Genomic DNA, 19,691 nt, shown 5'->3' with positions numbered 1-19,691 from the left:
CCCTTTGTTTTAGTACTTGCTGTAACTGAGAAGAAACATTCCCCTGTAATTGGCTTACTGAAGCACGTCATGCTTTTAAACATAGAGGAAAAGGCTGTAAATAACTTGATGCATCGACCAATAATCTAACTGGATAGCTTCATTAAATTGGGTTTCTCTTGTTCCTATGCACTGGCAGTTAATCATGTATCATTTTTCTAAGCTCAGAGAAATAAACTTTATGCATCATTATCTCTCACATCTTAATATTATTCTGCAATCATTTTAGTGAATCTGCATTCCTGTCCTCCAAGAACAATGTAGACTTATAAAGATGCAAAGCTCAAATCAGAAAACCAAATGCCTGAGGTGAGCTGACACAGGTCCATGAAATTTTGCTTCCTATTTTGTAATCCCCAAATTGAAGGTCAACTTCCCTTGAAGCTCTTTGCGTTCAGTCTGTGGCTGGACTGTGAACCAAGCTCAGTTGGGTTGAGCAGACCCTGAGAAAAATGAAAGGCTGAAGAAAAAAAAATCAACAACAAAAGACCAGTTACCCAAGACAGGGAGTAGAGTATTGTTTTTCTGCTCAATCCCCTCAATGCTTCAAATGTTCAGTGGGGAGGAAGCAATGACATGAAGGATGAAAGCAATCACTCCCACAAGAGGCAGTTCAGTGGCTCTGCTTTGCTAAAGAGCCTATGCCTTAGAAAGCATCAAACAAAAAATAAATCAATTTAAAGCTTGTTTCTTCCATCGGTACTAAACAATCCATGAAGTGTAAGGAAAACTAGAATGTTTCTCCATGCCCAACAAAGGTAATTCAGAGTATGTGTCCAACCCACATCAATGCAACTACTTGAAAGCACAATACTGCAGAAACTGGAAACCTGAAATTAAAACCACGAATACTGGAAAGACTCAACTGGCCAGATAGCATCGGTGCAGAGAGAAAAGAGGTAATATTTCAGGATGATAGTCTTTCATTGGGATTCTTCTTCAATATATTTATTTTTCTTTGTGTTATGATGTCATCCCCACCTAGTTACTGTCCCTCATTAATGCAGGGGAAAAATATTCAATGTGTCTGTTATTTTACTCTTACAGGCTTTCTGTTTATGATGTGTGCTCGCACTTCCAAGCCGGTGATTCTTCTATCTGTAAAGTACTTTAACAATTCTTTACATATTTATACTCCTTGATATTTTCATTTTATTTAATATATTTCCTAACTTTTCCTTTTTGCTATCTTTTATTTTGTATTCCCTTAATTTGATTTTGATTTTTCCCTTACATTGCATCTTGATGCCATTTCCTGTGATATCCTTCCTTACCCACTCAATGAAAAATAAATGCATTCCCCATTGCTCAAGAAGGTGTTACCATCTGCCACTATGTTTTTTTAAGACCTGTTTAGCTTGGTGAATTGAATTGAATTGAATTGTTTCCTATCATGTGTTCTGAAGTGCAGTGAAAAGCTTTGCTTTTGCATGCTATCCAGGTAAGTCAACCCATAAGTAAGTACAGCAGATAATAAAATGAAAGTGCAGGATGTAGTGTTATAGTAAGTAAGTGATGTGTTACAAAGACAAGTTGCAGGGGATAGATTAAAGAACAGTTAAAAGAGTGAAAGAGAGAAGTCAATTTAAGAGTCTGATAACAGCAGGAAATAACCAGTCATGAATCTGCAGTTTTGTGTTTTCACCTGGATCACTGAAGTCTTTCTCCCGCCTACTCCCACCCCCATCAATGTGATCTACTAAGATCATTGTCTGAAGAGGGCGTGCAAAATTATTGACGATCTTTCAGCTGCTCCTGTTGGGGAAGTGATGCAGGAGTATCAAAGCCAGCACGACCAGGCTGAGGAACAGCTTTTTCCCACAGGCAGTAAGAATGCCTCACACTAACCATCCGAGACTCTCATTTGTACAAAACAATATTTAATTTTTATAGATAAAGTACTTGTCCTGCAAATGTATTGCTTGTCTGTATGTGAGTTATGTCTTGTTGTGTGTCTGCATGTTTTTCACCGAAGACCAGAGAATGCTGTTTTGTCGGGTTGTACTTGTACAATCAGATGACAATAACTTTGACTTCTGCCCCACAGAAGGGGATAAGAAGAGAGTGTGACTAGGCTGGGATGATTCCCTTAATATATCACAATCAGACTTTATTGTCGTGAAGGTAGCACAGTTGGTGTAGCAGTTAGCGCAACACCTTTACAGCCTCAGCGATCGGGACTGGGGGTTTGAATCCTGTGCTGTCTGTAAGGAGTTTGTATGTTCTCCCTGAGACTGCCTGGGTTTTTTCCCCTGGGGGTCCAGTTTCCTCCAACCATTTGAAACCTACTGGGGGTTGAGGGTTAATTGGGTGTAAATTTGGCAGACTCATGGGCCAAAATGGCCTGTTACTGTGCTGTACGTCTAAATTTAAAAAAAATTAAAATGTCACAAAATTTATTGTTCTGCAGAAGCATCACAGTGCGAACATTTAAATAAACCACCTCACAAAATAAATAAAATAGATCAAAAAGTGCAATAAAAATCTGATGGGAGCGGGGAAGAAGCTGTCCTTGTGCCACTGAGTGCTCATCTTCAGGCCCCTGTACCATTTTCTCGATGGTAGCAGAGTGAAGAGGCCATGGCCTGGGTGGTGGGGGTCTTTGAGAATAGAGGCTGATTTCTTAAGGCACTGCCGCTTGTAGATGCCTTGGGGCTGAGTTAACAACCCGCTGGAGTTTATTCATCCTGAGAGTTGGTGCCTCAGTACCAGGCAGTGATGCAACTAGTCAGAATTCTCTCCACAGTACCCTTGTAGAAGTTAACGTGAATTTTTGGTGACATAGTGAATCTCCTCAGACACCTCACAAAATATAGCCACTGGCAAGCCTGCTTTATGATTGCGTCAAGATGGAGGCTCCAGCACAGATCCCCGGAGATGTTGACACCCAGCAATTTGAAGTTCTTGACCCTCTCTACTATTGAGCTCCCAGTGAGGACTGGGTCATGTTCCTCTGACTTCCTCCTTGGTTTTACTAATGTTGAGTGCAAGATTGTTGGTGTTATACCACTCAACGAGTTGATCTATCTTCCTGCTCTACACTTCCACTTTACCATTTGTGATTGGCAGCTTTCTTGAGATAGAGGAGCATAGTCAAAGTCAATAGAGGGAAGGTTGTGATGGCCTGAGCTATGTTCAAAACTCACTGCAATGTGTTAGAGTTTTGGCAGAGTAGTTCCTGTATCAATCTGTAATGCATTCTGATGCTTTCTATGGTACTACTGTGAAATAGTAGTAGCCTTTATTGTCATTTAAAACCAGTACACTGTACGCAGTTACAAACAAAATGATGTCCTCCAGAAACCACAATGCTACCCACATAACCGCGATTACACATCAGCCAACACAATTATAAAAACTGCGCAAGACTAAAACACACCTCCACAAAGCTACATAATGAGTGAAAAAACTATGCAAACAATACAGTAAAAGATGAAAAACTAAACAATAGGCACAGTGGGGACAATCACATTTCAGAGACTTAGATTTTAAAAAGTCCAGTGGCTTGGAAAGAAGAATCGCCACGCAGTTCATAAGTCCATACAGGCCTGTCAGCTTCAGCACCGTAATGGTAGAGAGACCCCCACGGCCTCCTATCCAACCGCATCATCCAACGCAGGGCCCCACATTCCAAGATGGAACAGTCTCATGAACCTCCAGGCCAGGCGCATGACATGGCCACTTCAGGCTCCCGGACACCACCTCCGCAGAACAGCCAGCCTGGCATATATCGCCCACTCCGGACACCCCAACACTACTTCACAGACCCAGCTCTGCAGACCTGCCACGACATCTCCTCCTTGGCCAGCAGCTGCACCTGACGTCTGGAAGTCTCGTTCCCACAGCAGAGGCCCAACCACAGCAGACCAGGCTACGCTGCTTCTTCCACACATTCACCTTACTTCGTGGTTCTTCTCAGCTTCCCGTCTCCACAGTTCTACTTTCCAATCTTCATCTTTTAAAAATTGAGCATTGCGCTCCACTTACACTGTTTTGGTAGCATCACAGTCTGGAGAAGCTGATGCAGCCATGCCATACTGCCATCATCCAGAACCGAAATGGCATGCTACCAAGCAGTTACTTTAAAATTCCCAACCAAACCAGTTCAGTGTTTCTGCAACATGTTCTCGAACATGGAGGAGCTCCGATTTACCAGCTGAGGGAGGATTTTGGTGATGATCAGGAGGAGTATTCCATTTGTGATATCTCTTGGAGTCTGGAGCAAAGGACTTGCAGGGCTACTACTGTAGGTCTGCCCTGCTAATGGAATAGCTATGCAATGGATGAGCCTGGCCCTTGCAATGTACCTCTCGGACAGGTGTGACTGTGCCAAGCTGTGACTTCACTGTGCTGTTGACCAATCACAACATCATAGCCAGCCCCTAGATGTTCATGAGGACAGAGTCACATGTAAGCTAAACTGGGTAAGGATGGCACAACCTCCTCCAAAGGGTATAAGTGCAACATATGGTTTTACAAATAAGAGTCTAGTAGTTGTGAGCTCATTGAGATTATGATTAGATTTTTAATAAAATTCGAGATCATCAGTTGAAATTCAAATTCCACAGCTGGTGATATCGCAGAGTGTAAACTTATATCTGCAGAGTATTATATCTATGGTCATTAATTCATGCTTCCATATTTGGAAAGAAGGACAACAATGTGCAATTATCCTGGATAATTCAAGTGATCTCTTGTGGCCACAGACAATGGTAGCTGTCCACTCTCACAGCATAGTAAGGACCCTGTTGGCAACACTTCTTCAAAGCAATATATTGACATTTTGAAGATGGACTGCCGATTACTAGATCAGAAAAACTGTATGGTGCCATAAAATATCCAGACAGTGAAAACTTCCTACTTCACAGAGTTTGGTTACAATGTTCCATTCAAATTTGTCTCAATAGTCCTGAATTAATAATTGTGGTGCAGATGGTATCATAAACTTCATGGAGATTTTTTTAATGCAAGATGGAGAACTTTAGCAGACAGAGGACTAAAGGGACGTCGGATAGGCAAGCAACAGTGATGTAAAATCTCTGAAACGCTAGAGGAACTCAGCAGGTCCCGCGGGGTCAATCGGAGGTAAAGACTCTTGGGGCCTAAGCCCTTTCTCAAGGCCTCACATAGGGGGTCAGGCTTGAAATGTCGATTATATACAGTATCTTTACGTCCTATGAACATGCTGAGTTCTTCCAGCATTTCTGTGTTCTTCTACAGGCCTGCAGACCTCCGAGTTTTTCAAGTAACAGTGAGGTGAGGAGGACATAGCTGTTTCAGATAATGTGGCTTGTCGAATACAATGAAGTTTATTTTCTCCATCGAATCAGCCCTCTGCTTCAGATTTGCTTGCTAAATCATCTTCTCTGCCCTCAAGCACACGTACATAGACTCTTCAGAAACCTGCCAATAATGTCTGTGCACAAAGGCTTAGTGGAATCATTGAAACATGAAAGTCTACCGACGCTGTGATTGTAGTAGAAACACACTGAAATGCTGGAGGAACTCAGCTGGTCTTTTCAGTGTTTATAGGAGACAACGGTATATTGGCGGCATTTTGGGCCTGAGCCTTCTTCAAGAAATAAGCAGAATTGTGAAAATCTCAGAAAGTTTCAGAATTCGGAAGGAGGAATCCAGACCAACAAAAGTTAATTGGACATGATAAGGGACAATGTAAGAATTTATCATGTTTGTGTGAGAGACAGAGTTAGGGAAAGCTGATGGGAGATGGTTTAAAGAAAGCCAGAGAAGTCAATATTAATGCCATCTGGTTGGAGGGTGCCCAGTCGAAAGATGAGGTGTTGTTTCTCCAATTTCTGTGTGGTCTCAGTCTGGCAGTGCATGAGACCATGGACAAATATGTCAGCAAGGGGATGGGATAGAGAATTGAAATGGGTGGTCACTGGGAGAACCACGTGATTGTAGCAGACAGAGCCGAGGTGCTCAACGAAGCAATCTCCCAGTCTGCACGCAGTCTCTCCGATGTAGAGGAAACCACAAAGGGAGCACCAGATACAGTAGTTGACTCCTGCAGATTCACATGTGAAATGTTGCATCACTTGGAAGGATGGTTTGGGGCTTCAAATGGTGCTGAGTGAGGAGGTGTGGGTGCAAGTAGAGCATCTCCCATGGTCACGGAGGTAGGTCCCAATAGGATGATTGGTGGAGAGGGAGGAGTGGACAAGGGAATCATGGAAGGAGCGGACCCTTCTGAAGATGGAGATTGTATGTATGTTTAGCTGTCTGGATACACCCCTTTGGCTGACTGGACCAGTGACCCCCTCCCACAGACTCCAGAAAAATGGTGACTGCCCCACAGCCCCCTCCCTTGTTCAGGATAGTCAACCAATATAGACGTGGCTCCATTCAATTGCTAATAAAGCCTATCAGTTTTACATAACTTCTAGTCTTTTGGAGTTATTGGTGATGCATCAATTTTATTAGCAATAACTTTTGATAATGAGCAGGGACACCGAGTCATACCCAGAGGCGATCGACATCCTGAAAGGCCAGTACCTGAGGAAGGTAAACAAGCTCTATGTGAGACAACTTCTGGCTATCCAAAAATAGCGACCCAGGGAATTGACCGCTGAGTACCTCCAGGCCCTGAGAGCTCTCAGATGGACCTGCGACTGCAAGGATGTGACGGCCGCAGTGCACATGGAGGACCTGATCAGAGACACTTATGTCACAGGCATCAGGTCCAACTACAACTGGCAGAGATTGTTGGAGCAAGGTGAGATCAACTTGCAGAGGGCAGTCAACTGACAGGCATGCTAATGGTGGCCCTCCAGAATATGGAAGCCTACTCAGCTGACAATGTGGCCGCCTTGTGGTTGCCCCATGCACCGCCATCTTGGGTCTAGGAGGGCCACAATCCTGCTTGAATGCTCCCACCTCCACATCCCACGAGCAATCCGACCACAGCCATTGTAATCCATGAGCACCTGAAGTGCTACTTTTGCGGCCTGAACAAGAAACCAAGGAAACGTTACCCAGCGAAAGATGCAGTTTGCTCTAACTGTGGGAAGAAAGGACATTATGTGAAGGTGAGTAAGTCCAAGTCATCCCAACCCAGCAGCACCATGTGTGGACTGTGGTGGCCACCATCTTGGATACTGCCATCTTGTGACCGAAAACTCAGATACCCCATCACATCTACAGACAGCAATCCAATACTGGCCTCCATCACGTTGGATCAAGGTAGCCCTCACTAACTTTACAGATCGATGATGAAATCCAGGTAAATGGTGATGAGACAAGCTTACTGTTTGTGGGAGTAGGGAGAGCTTCATCCACCTCGACACAGTGCAGCATAACTCCCTCACTGAAAGCCATTAAGCCTCAAATTCTCTTTGGCCCTGAAGTCCCATACAGCTGATGTCTGTGGCTACTGTGTAGTAAGTCTGACCTTGTGGGGCACAGACCAAAAAGACTTTAAATTCCTGGTGATGACACAGCTCTGCACTGCTGAGCTACTGGGGATGGATTTTCAATACCACCTTATAAATGTGATGATGGAGTACGATGGGCCCCATTTCCCCCCCCCCTCACTGTCTGTAACCAGCAGTTTTGAAATTATCCACTGCACTCCACCCACCCACCCAGCCTCTTCCCTCACCATTTCCAGCCAGCAACCCAAAGATTGCCCATTACGCTCTACCTGCGGTCTCTCAACTCTCAAGATTATCCCTCCACCATTGTTTGCTAACCTCACCCCTGACTTAAACCTTTTGTCACCAAAAGTAGGTGGTACAATGCTAGGGACAGGGCTTTTATTAGGTCTGAGGGGCAGCGGCTACTCAATTGGCATCTATACATCAGTTTTTTAAAAAAAATTGTGTTCATAAAATGCATTTTAGTTGGTTTTCATCCTATCCATTCAGGATTTGGCACTAGTCCCAAATTCCAGCCTTTTTCTGCCATCCTACACATTCTGCCCTTAGTGGGTATTGGGTTCTTTGAATCTGCAAATAAGGGACATCACCATTGAGGGATTAATTTGGGTTTTACATCCTGTCTTCCTGTTGACTTCCTGTTTGAATTTAAGATGCTTTTCTTATAGATCAGAGAACGTATAGCAGAGAACTGACCCATTTGTCCACCTTGTTAAGACATCCTATGTAAACTACACCATGTCAATCTAACCCATCCCTCCCTCAAAGCCTATAAACCTCCATCAATCTTACATCCATGTGTCTATTAAGTATCACTATTGCATCAGCTTCTACCATCACCCAGGCACCAGATTTGTTTTGCTGGAAAGACCTTGCAGTGGAATGAAGAAGAGCAGGACTATTCTCCATACTTTGCCACAGCTGTGGCGATATGTTGCTCTAGACCCTTATCTGCTCTTTATCACAAGCCAACTGCTGGTGAGGCAGAACAACCCAAGATGGACATCTTTACTTGCAGTGAGTTGCCTGTAGAAGTCTAACTGCAACTACAGCACAGAAACAGGCCAATTTGGCCCTTCTAGTCTGCACTGATCCAAGTACCCTCCTCTAATCCCACTTAACAGCACTCTGCCCATAGCCCTCCATCCCCATCCCATCCATATACTTATTCAACTCTTTCTTAAATGATTAAATTGACCCTGCCTCCACCACCTTTCCCGGAAGCCCATTCCACACAGTAACCACTCTCTGAGTAAAGAAGTTCCCCCTCATGTTACTCCTAAACCTTTGTCCATCAACTCTCAACCCATGACCTCTTTTATCCATCTCTCCTATTCAATGGGAAAAGCCTTTCCACATCAACTCTATCTGTCCCTCTCATTATTTTAAACACCTCTATCAAATCCCCTTTCAGTCTTCCTTGTTCCAAGGAATAAAGACGTAGTTTGCTCAATCTCTCCTTGTATTGCAGATGCTGAAACCCAGGGAACATTTTTGTAAATCTTCTCTGCACTTTCTATCTTGTTAACATCCTTCCTATAAATCGGTGACCAGAACTGCACACAGTACATTAAATTTGGCCTCACCAATGCCTTGTACAGTTTAATCATTACTTCCCAACTCCTATATTCTATGCACTGATTTATATCGGCAAGCATACAAAAGGCCTTGTTCACCAACCTATCCACATGCGCTCCTACCTTCAGGGAACAATGCACCGTTATTCCTAGATCTTTCTGCTCCACTGCATTCTTCAGTGCCCTCCCATTTACCACATATGTCTTACTTTGATTATTCTTTCCAAAATGAAGAACCTCACACTTATCAGCATTAAATTCCATCTGCCATCTTCCTGCCCACTCCTCTGAGCAGTTTAAATCCCTCTGCAATCTTTGAAAACCTTCCTCAACATCCACAATTACCCCTATTTTAGTATCATCTGCATATTTACTAATCCAATTTACCGCCCCATCCTCCAGATCATTAATATATATGACAAACAGCAATGGTCCTAATACTGAACCCTGAGGTACACCACTTGTCACCGGCCTCCATCCTGACAAACAATTATCTATTACTACTCTCTGGCACCTTCCTTCCTTATTAATTATTTGTTAAAAAGAGGAAGGACAGAGAGGACCTCAAATGGCTCCATTGTGGAGAGAATGGAAATCATAAATTTCCTAGGTGTGCATAAGACAGATGACCTATCCTGGAATACCTGCTCATTAACCAGGAAGGCGCAGCAGACTTACACTTCCCATGGAGCAGTGGCATATTGAGGGAAAACAGCGCCTATGGGATGCATTAAAATTGCACCTCCCTGATAAAATTTACTGACACTTCAACCCTTCACCCCAAAGCCATCCCATGCTGCCGCCATGCCATACACTTCACCTTCCCTACCTGTCCTCACCACTGTATAACCCTAAAGTAGTCATAACCAACCTTTTGTTGGACATATTGAGATAATGGAAAATAATCTACACCTTAAAAAAAACAAGTAATTTTAATGAAAAAAAACTTGCCTACTTCAAAGGCCAGCATTCACTGAATGAAACCAACGAGCTGCATTCTTGGGGCTGGAAATGGGTGGACAGTTAAATGTGTTGAATGGCTGCCATTATTCCCGTGGGTGCCCGTTCTTACCATCGGTGGAAAGCTGACTCTCAGCACTGAGCCCCTAGTGGGAGAGAAGCAGAAAGATGCTGAAGCCCAAGCTCAAATTCATTCTTCAGCTCACACCCTTCTCAGCCCTGACTACAACATGGGACAGGAGAAGGTTCAGAGTCAGGCATTGGGAGCTCTGGTATAGGCCGAGGGGAGAGTTTGGAGTCAAGCATTGTGAACTCCAGTCACTGGAGCTAATGACGCCTGATTCTGAACCCACCGCTCAGCTTACAGGCTCACATCTAAGCTCACGACCCCAACTCTGAAACCTCCCCAGACCTACCATTGCAAACACACTCCAGTGTGCATATGCAGTAAGGTGAGGGGAGGGTTTGGAGTCTGGAGTAGGCCAGAGCTCCAGTGACTGGAGCGTACAACAGCCTCCCCTTGCCAGATATAGTAAAAATACTAATGCCAATTATTCTTTCACTGGTCTGAAATTCTGTTTGAAATAAATCAGACAGGGGGTGTTTTTGGGAGTTGGGCTTGGGTTGGGGTGGAGGCTGAATAATTTCCAGGCTCTGCCAGTGCAAGCGTGCCACAAATTGCCAAGTTTTAGCCGTTTGCTTACCAAGCTTGCTGCGCACACTATGTAAAATTTATTTTTTACATCGTCATTAAAGAAAGATTGGTGCTGGAGCCCTTTCCCCTTGGAGAAAGCTCAGTGCTGGGTTTAATAGGAAGCCCACAGCAGAACGTGTGCAGATTTTGGTGGGTGAACAAGGACACTGGCAGCGAAGGGAACGCTGAACTAGCATCTCTGAGGCACAGACGAGTCAAGGGAACCGGCATTGAGTGGCACAGGGTGTCAACAATGCTTACATTGACTCAACACCTACTCCTAAAAAGCACATGCGAGCTAGTTTTTAAACTCTTATGTAGATTGGTGGGTGAGGATATTGGTGCCCCTCCCTTCAAATGGCACCCAGGTCATACACCTTGGCGGTCACACCCTAAATATGCCTATGCTAAGGAGATTGAGGCAGTCAAGGCTACCGGCCCACATCCTGACAACATTTTACAGGAGCTCAATTGAGTGTCCCGTCTGGCTTGATCTTTGTGTGACATGGTAGCTGCAAAGCATTGGACTGGAGGTCAACACAGAGGATCATCAGATCAGCTGAGAAGTTCATTGGGGTCTCCCTTTCCTCTATTGATGACATTCACTGGGTGTGCTGCCTAAATAGGGCTCAAGGAATTATTGAGGATTCCTACCATCCATCACACAGAATCTTTGACCTATTACCATCAGGTAGGAGGAACAGAAGCATCAACACCAGGACTGCCATGCCACAGCATGATATAGCTTCTTCACACAGGCTGTGAGACTGATAAACAGTATCTGTAACCATTGGTCTCTTACGAATGGAATTTGAGTAAATTATTTATTTTATATTACATTTCTATGTAATGTATTACATTGTGCTCGTGTGTGAACCAGAGAAATGCTGTTTTGTCTGGTTATGTATGTACCGTCAGATAATAATAAACTTGAACTTGAATTTTTCCCTCATGTATCTGTTCCAATATTTGAGGCAAGTGACAGAAACAAGTTGTCCGTGGGATTCCAACATGCTGTGATGCTGTTTCGCAATCTCCATTTCAAAGAGTGATTTGATTAGTTACCATTTATATGGGGGAAAGAAAAAAAGCAGATAGAGCAGCTCAAACAATGAAGTTTCAGCATGAACTATTCATAAACTAGTGAGTGTTCACCTTGTCGCTAAATGAGCACCAACTGTAATTGGGATCCTCAAGGGAGCTGCTGTTTCCCAAGCTTTGTACATGCCCTTTAAACGTACACCTTTGTTAAGTGGTGCTTTTAATTCTGTAGGCAGCACATCCTTGATATACTGCATACTGGCACTTCATTTCCATATAACTTGACAGCTGAAGTTCTCAGTATCATTGCTTATATGTACTTTGTTGAACGTACTTCAACATCAGACCAAGCTCGCCAATGTTCCTGCCACTGTTCGTGTTGAAGGAACCCTGAAAAGTAGGACTTATTTGTGATGTTTTGAATATTTGTTTGAAATAATCAATGATATAAAAGAATGACAAATATTTTTAATTTACTTCAGCTTTCTAGACCCTTTTGATTGATCCTTTTATTTAACCAGTGCTCCCGGTGGAAACTCACACAGACATGGGGAGAATGTACAAACCCCTTACAGACAGTACTGGATTCAAACCCTGGTCGCTGACGCTGAAAGAGCTCTGTGCTAACTGCTACGCGAACTGTGGCATCCAGTTTTTACCTTTCAGTTACACCTGTGAACATTTAGTTTGCATAAAGCATCTGAATGGAAACCCATCGTTGGTGAAGAATTTTGAAGCCCTGTGTTAGATCATCCTTCCTCAATCAATGATGGTGGTTTTGAAAAAAGCAGGCAGGAATTTACTGATTTTTTTTCTCCTGTTGTGTCTGTCAATTGCCTCTTTGCTATTTGAAATGAGCAGGTTCCTGGAGCAGCAGTGAGCCTTGTTTGATGTGGGAGAATCTCTGTTAATGAAGAGCTGAGAACTTCGGCTGTCAGCTTGTGTGGCAACCAACAATTGTCCCATCAGGAATGTTGCACTCAGAATTTAATGATCAATCAACGATGGTGCCTTTTTACAGGAGGTATTTGAAGCTGGGCATCATAAATGTGTGAAACAGAAGTACCACAGATTTCGCTCGAGACAAAAATTGAGAACAAAGAACATTTATTGTACAACAATGCAAAGTTGGGTGCTTCCCCTTACCCTGGGAATACATACACATACTGGGGCCCACCCAACTTTTATACAGTTCATTTCAGTGTAGAGCCAGCTCTTCAGCGCTTGACGTCCAATTTTGCGGAAACTGCCAAAATGTTTGGCCTGGAAGTCAGCCTAAAGAAAACTGAGGTCCTCCATCAGCCAGGTCCCCATCATGACTACCAGCCCGCCCACATCTCCATCGGGCACACAAAACTCAAAATGGTCAACCAGTTTACCTACCTCGGATGCACCATTTCATGGGATGCAAGGATCGACAACGAGATAGACAAAAGACTCGTCAAGGCAAATAGTGCCTTTGGAAGACTACACAAAAGAGTCTGGAAAAACAACCAACTGAAAAACCTCACAAAGATTAGTGTATACAGAGCCGTTGTCATACCCACACTCCTGTTCGGCTCCGAATCATGGGTCCTCTACTGGCATCACCTGCGGCTCCTAGAACGCTTCCACCAGCGTTGTCTCCGCTCCATCTTCAACATTCATTGGAGCGACTTCATTACCAACATCGAAGTACTCGAGATGGCAGAGGCCGACAGCATTGAATCCACGCTGCTGAAGATCCAACTGCGCTGGGTAGGTCACGTCTCCAGATTGGAGGACCATCGCCTTCCCAAGATCGTGTTATATGGCGCGCTCTCCACTGGCCACCCAGACAGAGGTGCACCAAAGAAGAGGTACAAGGACTGCCTAAAGAAATCTCTTGGTGCCTGCCACATTGACCACTGCCAGTGGGCTGATGTCGCCTCAAACCGTGCATCTTGGCGCCCCACAGTTCGGCGGGCAGCAACTTCCTTGGAAGAAGACCGCAGAGCACACCTCACTGACAAAAGACAAAGGAGGAAAAACCCAACACCCAACCCAAACCATCCAATTTTCCCTTGCAACCGCTGCCACCGTGTCTGCCTGTCCCGCATCGGACTTGTCAGCCACAAACGAGCCTGCAGCTGATGTGGACATTACCCCTCCATAAATCTTCGTCCGCGAAGTCAAGCCAAAGAGAGGTACCCTTCCCCCCCTAACATTCTTCTGCCTCCTGGAATGGTTTGGCATTTGGTAATTCTCTCTGCCTAAGTGCAGTTTCGGTAAACTTGAAAGACCATGGGATATCCTGTCTGGGTCCCATCATGTCATTGTCCTTATTCATGAATCTGCCTTTGTCCTTATTCACACATCTCAACCCCCAGGACTTATTAACTTGCAGAACTTGCTAATCACTATAAGACCCTTATTCTATTATACTTGCATAACCCTTCCTCACACTCTTATCGGAATTCATCCCTACTCAGCACTTACTTAACTTCCTCTAGTCTAGTCTAGTATTCCTTATTTCATTCATACTAGATTTACTTCCTATTTTCTATTATCTCTCTCAATAAATATACTGTAGTTAGATCATTGAGGTACCACACAGAGACAGGATCTTCTGCCCATCATGTATGCCAATGACCATAATGCCAATCAAACTCATCTCATCTGTCTACACATGGACTGTATCCCTCCATTCCCACTTGCTCATGTGTCTTAAGTGTCACTACTATAACAAAGTATGAGAAACATGTCTACTTTAATATCCATACCATTGCTATGTCTCAAATACTATGGTGCCTTAAAATGAGGGGACTATGTATAAAAAGTGCTGTAATTTCTACCTGGTCAAACCAAAATGTGTACAAATAAACTGTAATAAAACTTGGAATGTGCACTTTCGTCACGTGACTTGTTTGGTTACAAATTTAAAACTGTGGAGCACAAGGTTATATGCTTGCACAAAGGAAAAAAAAGTGTCTTTGTCCCAAACATTATGCAGCGCATGGGGGCAGTTGTTTTTTTAGTTGTATTGTACTTGCTTTTATTTATGTTCTTCTCCAGCATGTAAGAATTTTGGTGTATATGTATAATCTCAATGTAGGTGACAATAAACATCATTATCATTTTATTTTTTTATTCTCAATTCTATCTTTGTGAATTTTATCTCAATGAGTTACTTGTTTTTCTGTCGTTTTAATAATATTTCTGATGGGAATGAGTTCGGCAGGGCACACCTCTTGTGCGGCTCCTAAGCCCCTCTCTTCCTGTCTCTCACACTGCTGTTACCTTGCTAAGGAGAAAAAGGGACAGAAAAGGCAGAAAACTCAGAAGACAATGGAGTAACTAAATGCTGGGAAACAGTTCCGTGAGTTGTATTTTCTTTATGCCCTATGCAAACCCATTACATCAGCATTATTATGTTTAGCACTGACCAGCCCTGAAGATCTTATATCAAAGAACTTACTGATGGCCACAACAGTTTATTCATTGCCTTATCTTGATCAAGCTCTTTTGTTGCAGTCTGAAATATAAATAGATAGACAAGGACTCTCATCTTATACACTGTGATCTTTCTTTTCTATCAAGCTAAACCATAGGTAGGTGTAGAGCGCGTAGAAAGAACCAAAGACTTGTTGATCCAAACCAAGGCTTTTATTAACTAAAAGACTGGAGCATATCACAAGTAGGTCGACCAGTCCAGAATGACCTGGTCTGGCTAGGAGCAACCCTTTAAGACCTGCCAGTAGGTGTGGCTACACTCTCAGCCAATCACAGTCATCCTACACTACAATCTGCACATATCCACATTGGTGATAGAATCTGTACTATCACACTAGGACAATCGCATGCAGTCCGAAATAACCTTCCAAGATATATTTGAACTGATTGCTCATTGGACTTACACAGAAGTATACAAGTGTCTTGTTTTGCTTGATTGAATTTTTGGAAAGCTTTATAGCTTTGAAGTTTATCCCTTGGTTGGAGTCTGATCCCAGGAGAAGCTGGATCTCTTGCAGGGACTTTACCCTCCTTATTTTGCAGCTGTGTTATGATTGTGTGAAGCAACCCGTCAAGCATGAAGCACATTCTGAAGTAGGAGATTGACTGTCTCCAATTCTGAGCATCACAGAGAGGTGCAAGCAATGAATCTGTCACTACCACAAAATAATATTAGCTCAGCCTGAGCCAGAGAAAGTTCAGTGGCTCAGTGATTAAGGAGGTGCTCAAGAAGAGCACCAGTTCCAGAATAAATCTGCTGCCAAGATATTAAAAGGCCGACTCCTCATTCTGGGGATGTGGTCTTGTGCTCAAGGTGTATATCACACCACTGCTTCCCAAGGAAGCAGAGTTGGGAACTCAGAGGGAAAAAGTGGCAAGGGATTTAAAAGTCTCAAAGGTATATGGGGAATGGCTGCACAATTTTTTTTTGTCAGGGGTCATCCGCATGAAGTGGCTTATGTAGAACGTGGAACAGTACAGCACAGGAGCAGGTCCTCTGGCCCACAATATCTGCGCCAAACATGGCGCCAAATTAAACTAAATCTCTCCGGCCCACACATGATCTATATCCCTCCATTTCCTGCATATTCACCATCTTCAGGTAGTTTCTCTCAGTGGATCTTCCTGTAGTTTATTTTACACTGACAGAACATGCCTTGCTGATGGAGACACAATACACTGCAGATGCTGAAATCTGGAGAGAAAAAAAGAACAAATTGATAGGTTTGATGGACTTGTTCATCAGATATTTAATTGTTAGTGAAATCAGTCAGGTTAGTTGGCCAACAGGAGGAAGTACATGAAGTGAAATACAGAACCAAACCTAGATTAGGGGAAATAACCCCAAGTGTGAACAGCAATATGAGTGGCTTAAACAGTGCACAATGAAGAAGATGACAGATGTTCACTATCTGGATGAATGGTTAGTGTCCAAATCAAGATTACTAGTAGAATATTTTTTTAGTTCCAAATGAGGTTTATCCACTGCACATATGTACACCATGATGCAAATGAAGGGTCAACCAGCGTCAAGAGCAACATGTAACATGGAACTCACTATGTCGAGCTGCATCTGCAGGGGTAAAGCAATGGTTTGTTGGTGTAAATTCCGCTGCTTTGAGATTGGTGGTTTGGCTTGGGAGAACATTACTGTATTGATTGGAGTCTCTTTTGTGCTTCTAGGTCATATACATTGAATGGTAGACAATTGAGGAGTGCAGAGCAACAAAGGGATTTAGGAGTTATGGTAAATAGTACCCTCAAGGCTGATACTCAGGTAGATGGTGTGGTGAAGAAGGCATTTGGAATGTTGGCCTTCATAAATCGGAGTATTGAATTCAAGAGTAGGGAGGTTATGATGAAATTGTACAAGGCATTGGTGAGGCCAAATTTGGAGTACTGTGTACAGTTTTGGTCACCAATTTATAGGAAAGATATAAACAAAATAGAGAGAGTGCAGAGAAGGTTCACGAGAATGTTGACAGGATTTCAGGGTCTGAGTTCCAGGGAAAGGTTGTGCAGACTGGGGCTTTTTTCTCTGGAGCGTAGAAGATTGAGAGGGGACTTGATAGAGGTGTTTAAGATTTTAAAAAGGACAGACAGAGTAAATGTGGATAGGTTTTTTCAATTAAGAAAGGGGGAGATTCAAACTAGAGGACATGGTTTAAGATTGAAGGGGGAAAATTATAAGGGGAACATGAGGGGAAATTTCTTTACGCAGAGGGTGGTGGGGATGTGGAATGAGCTTCTGGCAGACGTGGTCGAGGCGGGATCATTGGTTACATTTAAGGAAAGACTGGATCGTTACATGGATAGGAGGGGACTAGAGGGGTATAGACCGGGTGCTGGTCAGTGGGACTAGGAGTGTGGGGATTTCCTACGGCATGGACTAGTAGGGCCGAACTGGCCTGTTCTGTGCTGTAAGTGGTTATATGGTTATATGGTTATATGGTTATATGCTTGCAAAGAACATAATAGAGGTAAAGTTTCATAAAACATTTTATACTGAAGGCGGAAAGAGAAATGCAAAGAGTGCAAATTTTGGAACCTTGAGCAAACACTGAGTTGCCGGAGGAACTCAGTGGGTCAAGCAGTGCACATGGGCAGAAATGGTCAGTCAGTGTTTCAGGTTGGGACCCATTATCAAGACTGAAGTAGAAGGAGGAAGATGTTTTGCATGTGAAACGTGAACGAGGCTGGGAGGGGCCAAACATTGATAGGGTATTGGATGGAATGTAGGAGAGTTGGAGAGACAAGAAGCGGGAGAGACCATTGAGAGAGGAAGAGGAAATTAGAGAGAAAAGTAAAGACAGGAGTAGATAAAAAGAGAGGGGAATCAGTGGAACCTTAATGAGGCAGGGGGTGACCTAAAATTAGAAAAAAATAATATTCATGCCCATTAGCTGAGCAGGAGGAATATGATCCTCAAGTTTACATTTGGTCTGTCCCTGGCAAAGCTCGAGGCTGATAATGGATATATCATTGTAGGAATGGTTAGGGATGTTGCTACAGGAAGCTCAAGCCCAGACCCATAGACTGAGCAGAGGTCACCAAAATCTGCATTTGGTCTTGCCGAATTAGAAGAGCCCACAATGGATAAACGGTGGCGGCTCACCACTAGGCAGGTGAACCGGCTCCGCTTGTAAGCCACTTGGCAGGGCAGCCGGCCAAAATGGTGCCGTTGGGGGTGCTTCATTCCTCCCAGCGTGGGGCTCAGAAGCACCGTGCTCAGCCTGCAATAAGCTAGTCTGCTCACTGAGCTCAACCCGTCCGGTTGTGTGTGTTATTGCAGGAGCAGTGTAGCCGCCGCTACGAAACCAAGTTTAACAAATTATTTTGGGTGATGTTCATGTCAAGTTCTGCCTCCCCTGGGAGGTCTGCTTATAGCCCTGGATGGAGGTAAGGGGGGAGATGTGGGGAGAAGTTCTTGACTTGCTGTGGTTACTGCAGAAAGTGCCTAAGGGGGATAGAAGAAGGAAGAATGGAACAGAGAGACTGATTCCTGCAAAAAGGGAATAGGGATGGGGAGGGGAAGATGGTTGGATTGTGCTGAAGGTGGCCGAAGTGTTGGAAGATATTGTATTGAATCCTGGTGCTAGTATTGGTGGTAGAAAGCGAGGACTATGAAAATGCAGTACTGACAAAAGGCAAAGGAGGAAAAACCCAACACCCAACCCCAACCCACCAATTTTCCCCTGCAACCGCTGCAACTGTGTCTGCCTGTCCCGCATCGGACTTGTCAGCCACAAACGAGCCTGCAGCTGACGTGGACATTTACCCCCTCCATAAATCTTCGTCTGCGAAGCCAAGCCAAAGAATAGATATATGCTGAGTTCTTATGCATTGCTATTACATGTTGCTCTTGACGCTGGTTGACCCTGCACTTGCATCATGCTGTACATATGTGCAGTGGATTAACCTCATTTGGAACTAAAAAAATATTCTACTACTAATCTTGCTTTGGACACTAACCACTCATTCAGATAGTGAGCATCTGTCATCTTCTTCATTGTGCACTGTTTGCAGAGATGATGTTTTAAGCCACTCATATTGCTGTTCACACTTAGGATTATTTCCCCTATTCTAGATTTGGTTCTATGTTTCACTTCCTGTTGGCCAACTAACCTGACTGATTTCACAAACAATTAAATATCTGATGAACAAGTCCATCAAACCTGTGCAGTCCCTACAATTTGAGCAAACTCAGATCTGTCAAAAAAATCCCCAAAAGTACAGTATATACTCGTGTAAAAGTCAAATTCTGTAGATAATTTTTTAATGTTAAATTCATGGGATCGACTATAACATGGATACTATTTTTGACTGCGGTAAGTAACTGCATCATCCGAGGTGTTGGAAGATCCACTGGGCGGGCGACTGGGGCCGAGGTGTGAGTTTGTGACTGAGGCATCAGGAGCTCTGGCCTGCAGGCAGCCAGGGCTAAGGTGAAAGACTAGGGTCAACTTTTACACGAGTTATGGGGAAAACTCCAGGAATTTTGGCCAAAAATAG

The sequence above is a fragment of the Narcine bancroftii genome, chromosome 3 (genome assembly GCF_036971445.1).
Source record: "Narcine bancroftii isolate sNarBan1 chromosome 3, sNarBan1.hap1, whole genome shotgun sequence".
Lineage (NCBI taxonomy): Eukaryota > Metazoa > Chordata > Chondrichthyes > Torpediniformes > Narcinidae > Narcine > Narcine bancroftii.
This window is presented reverse-complemented; position numbering follows the sequence as displayed.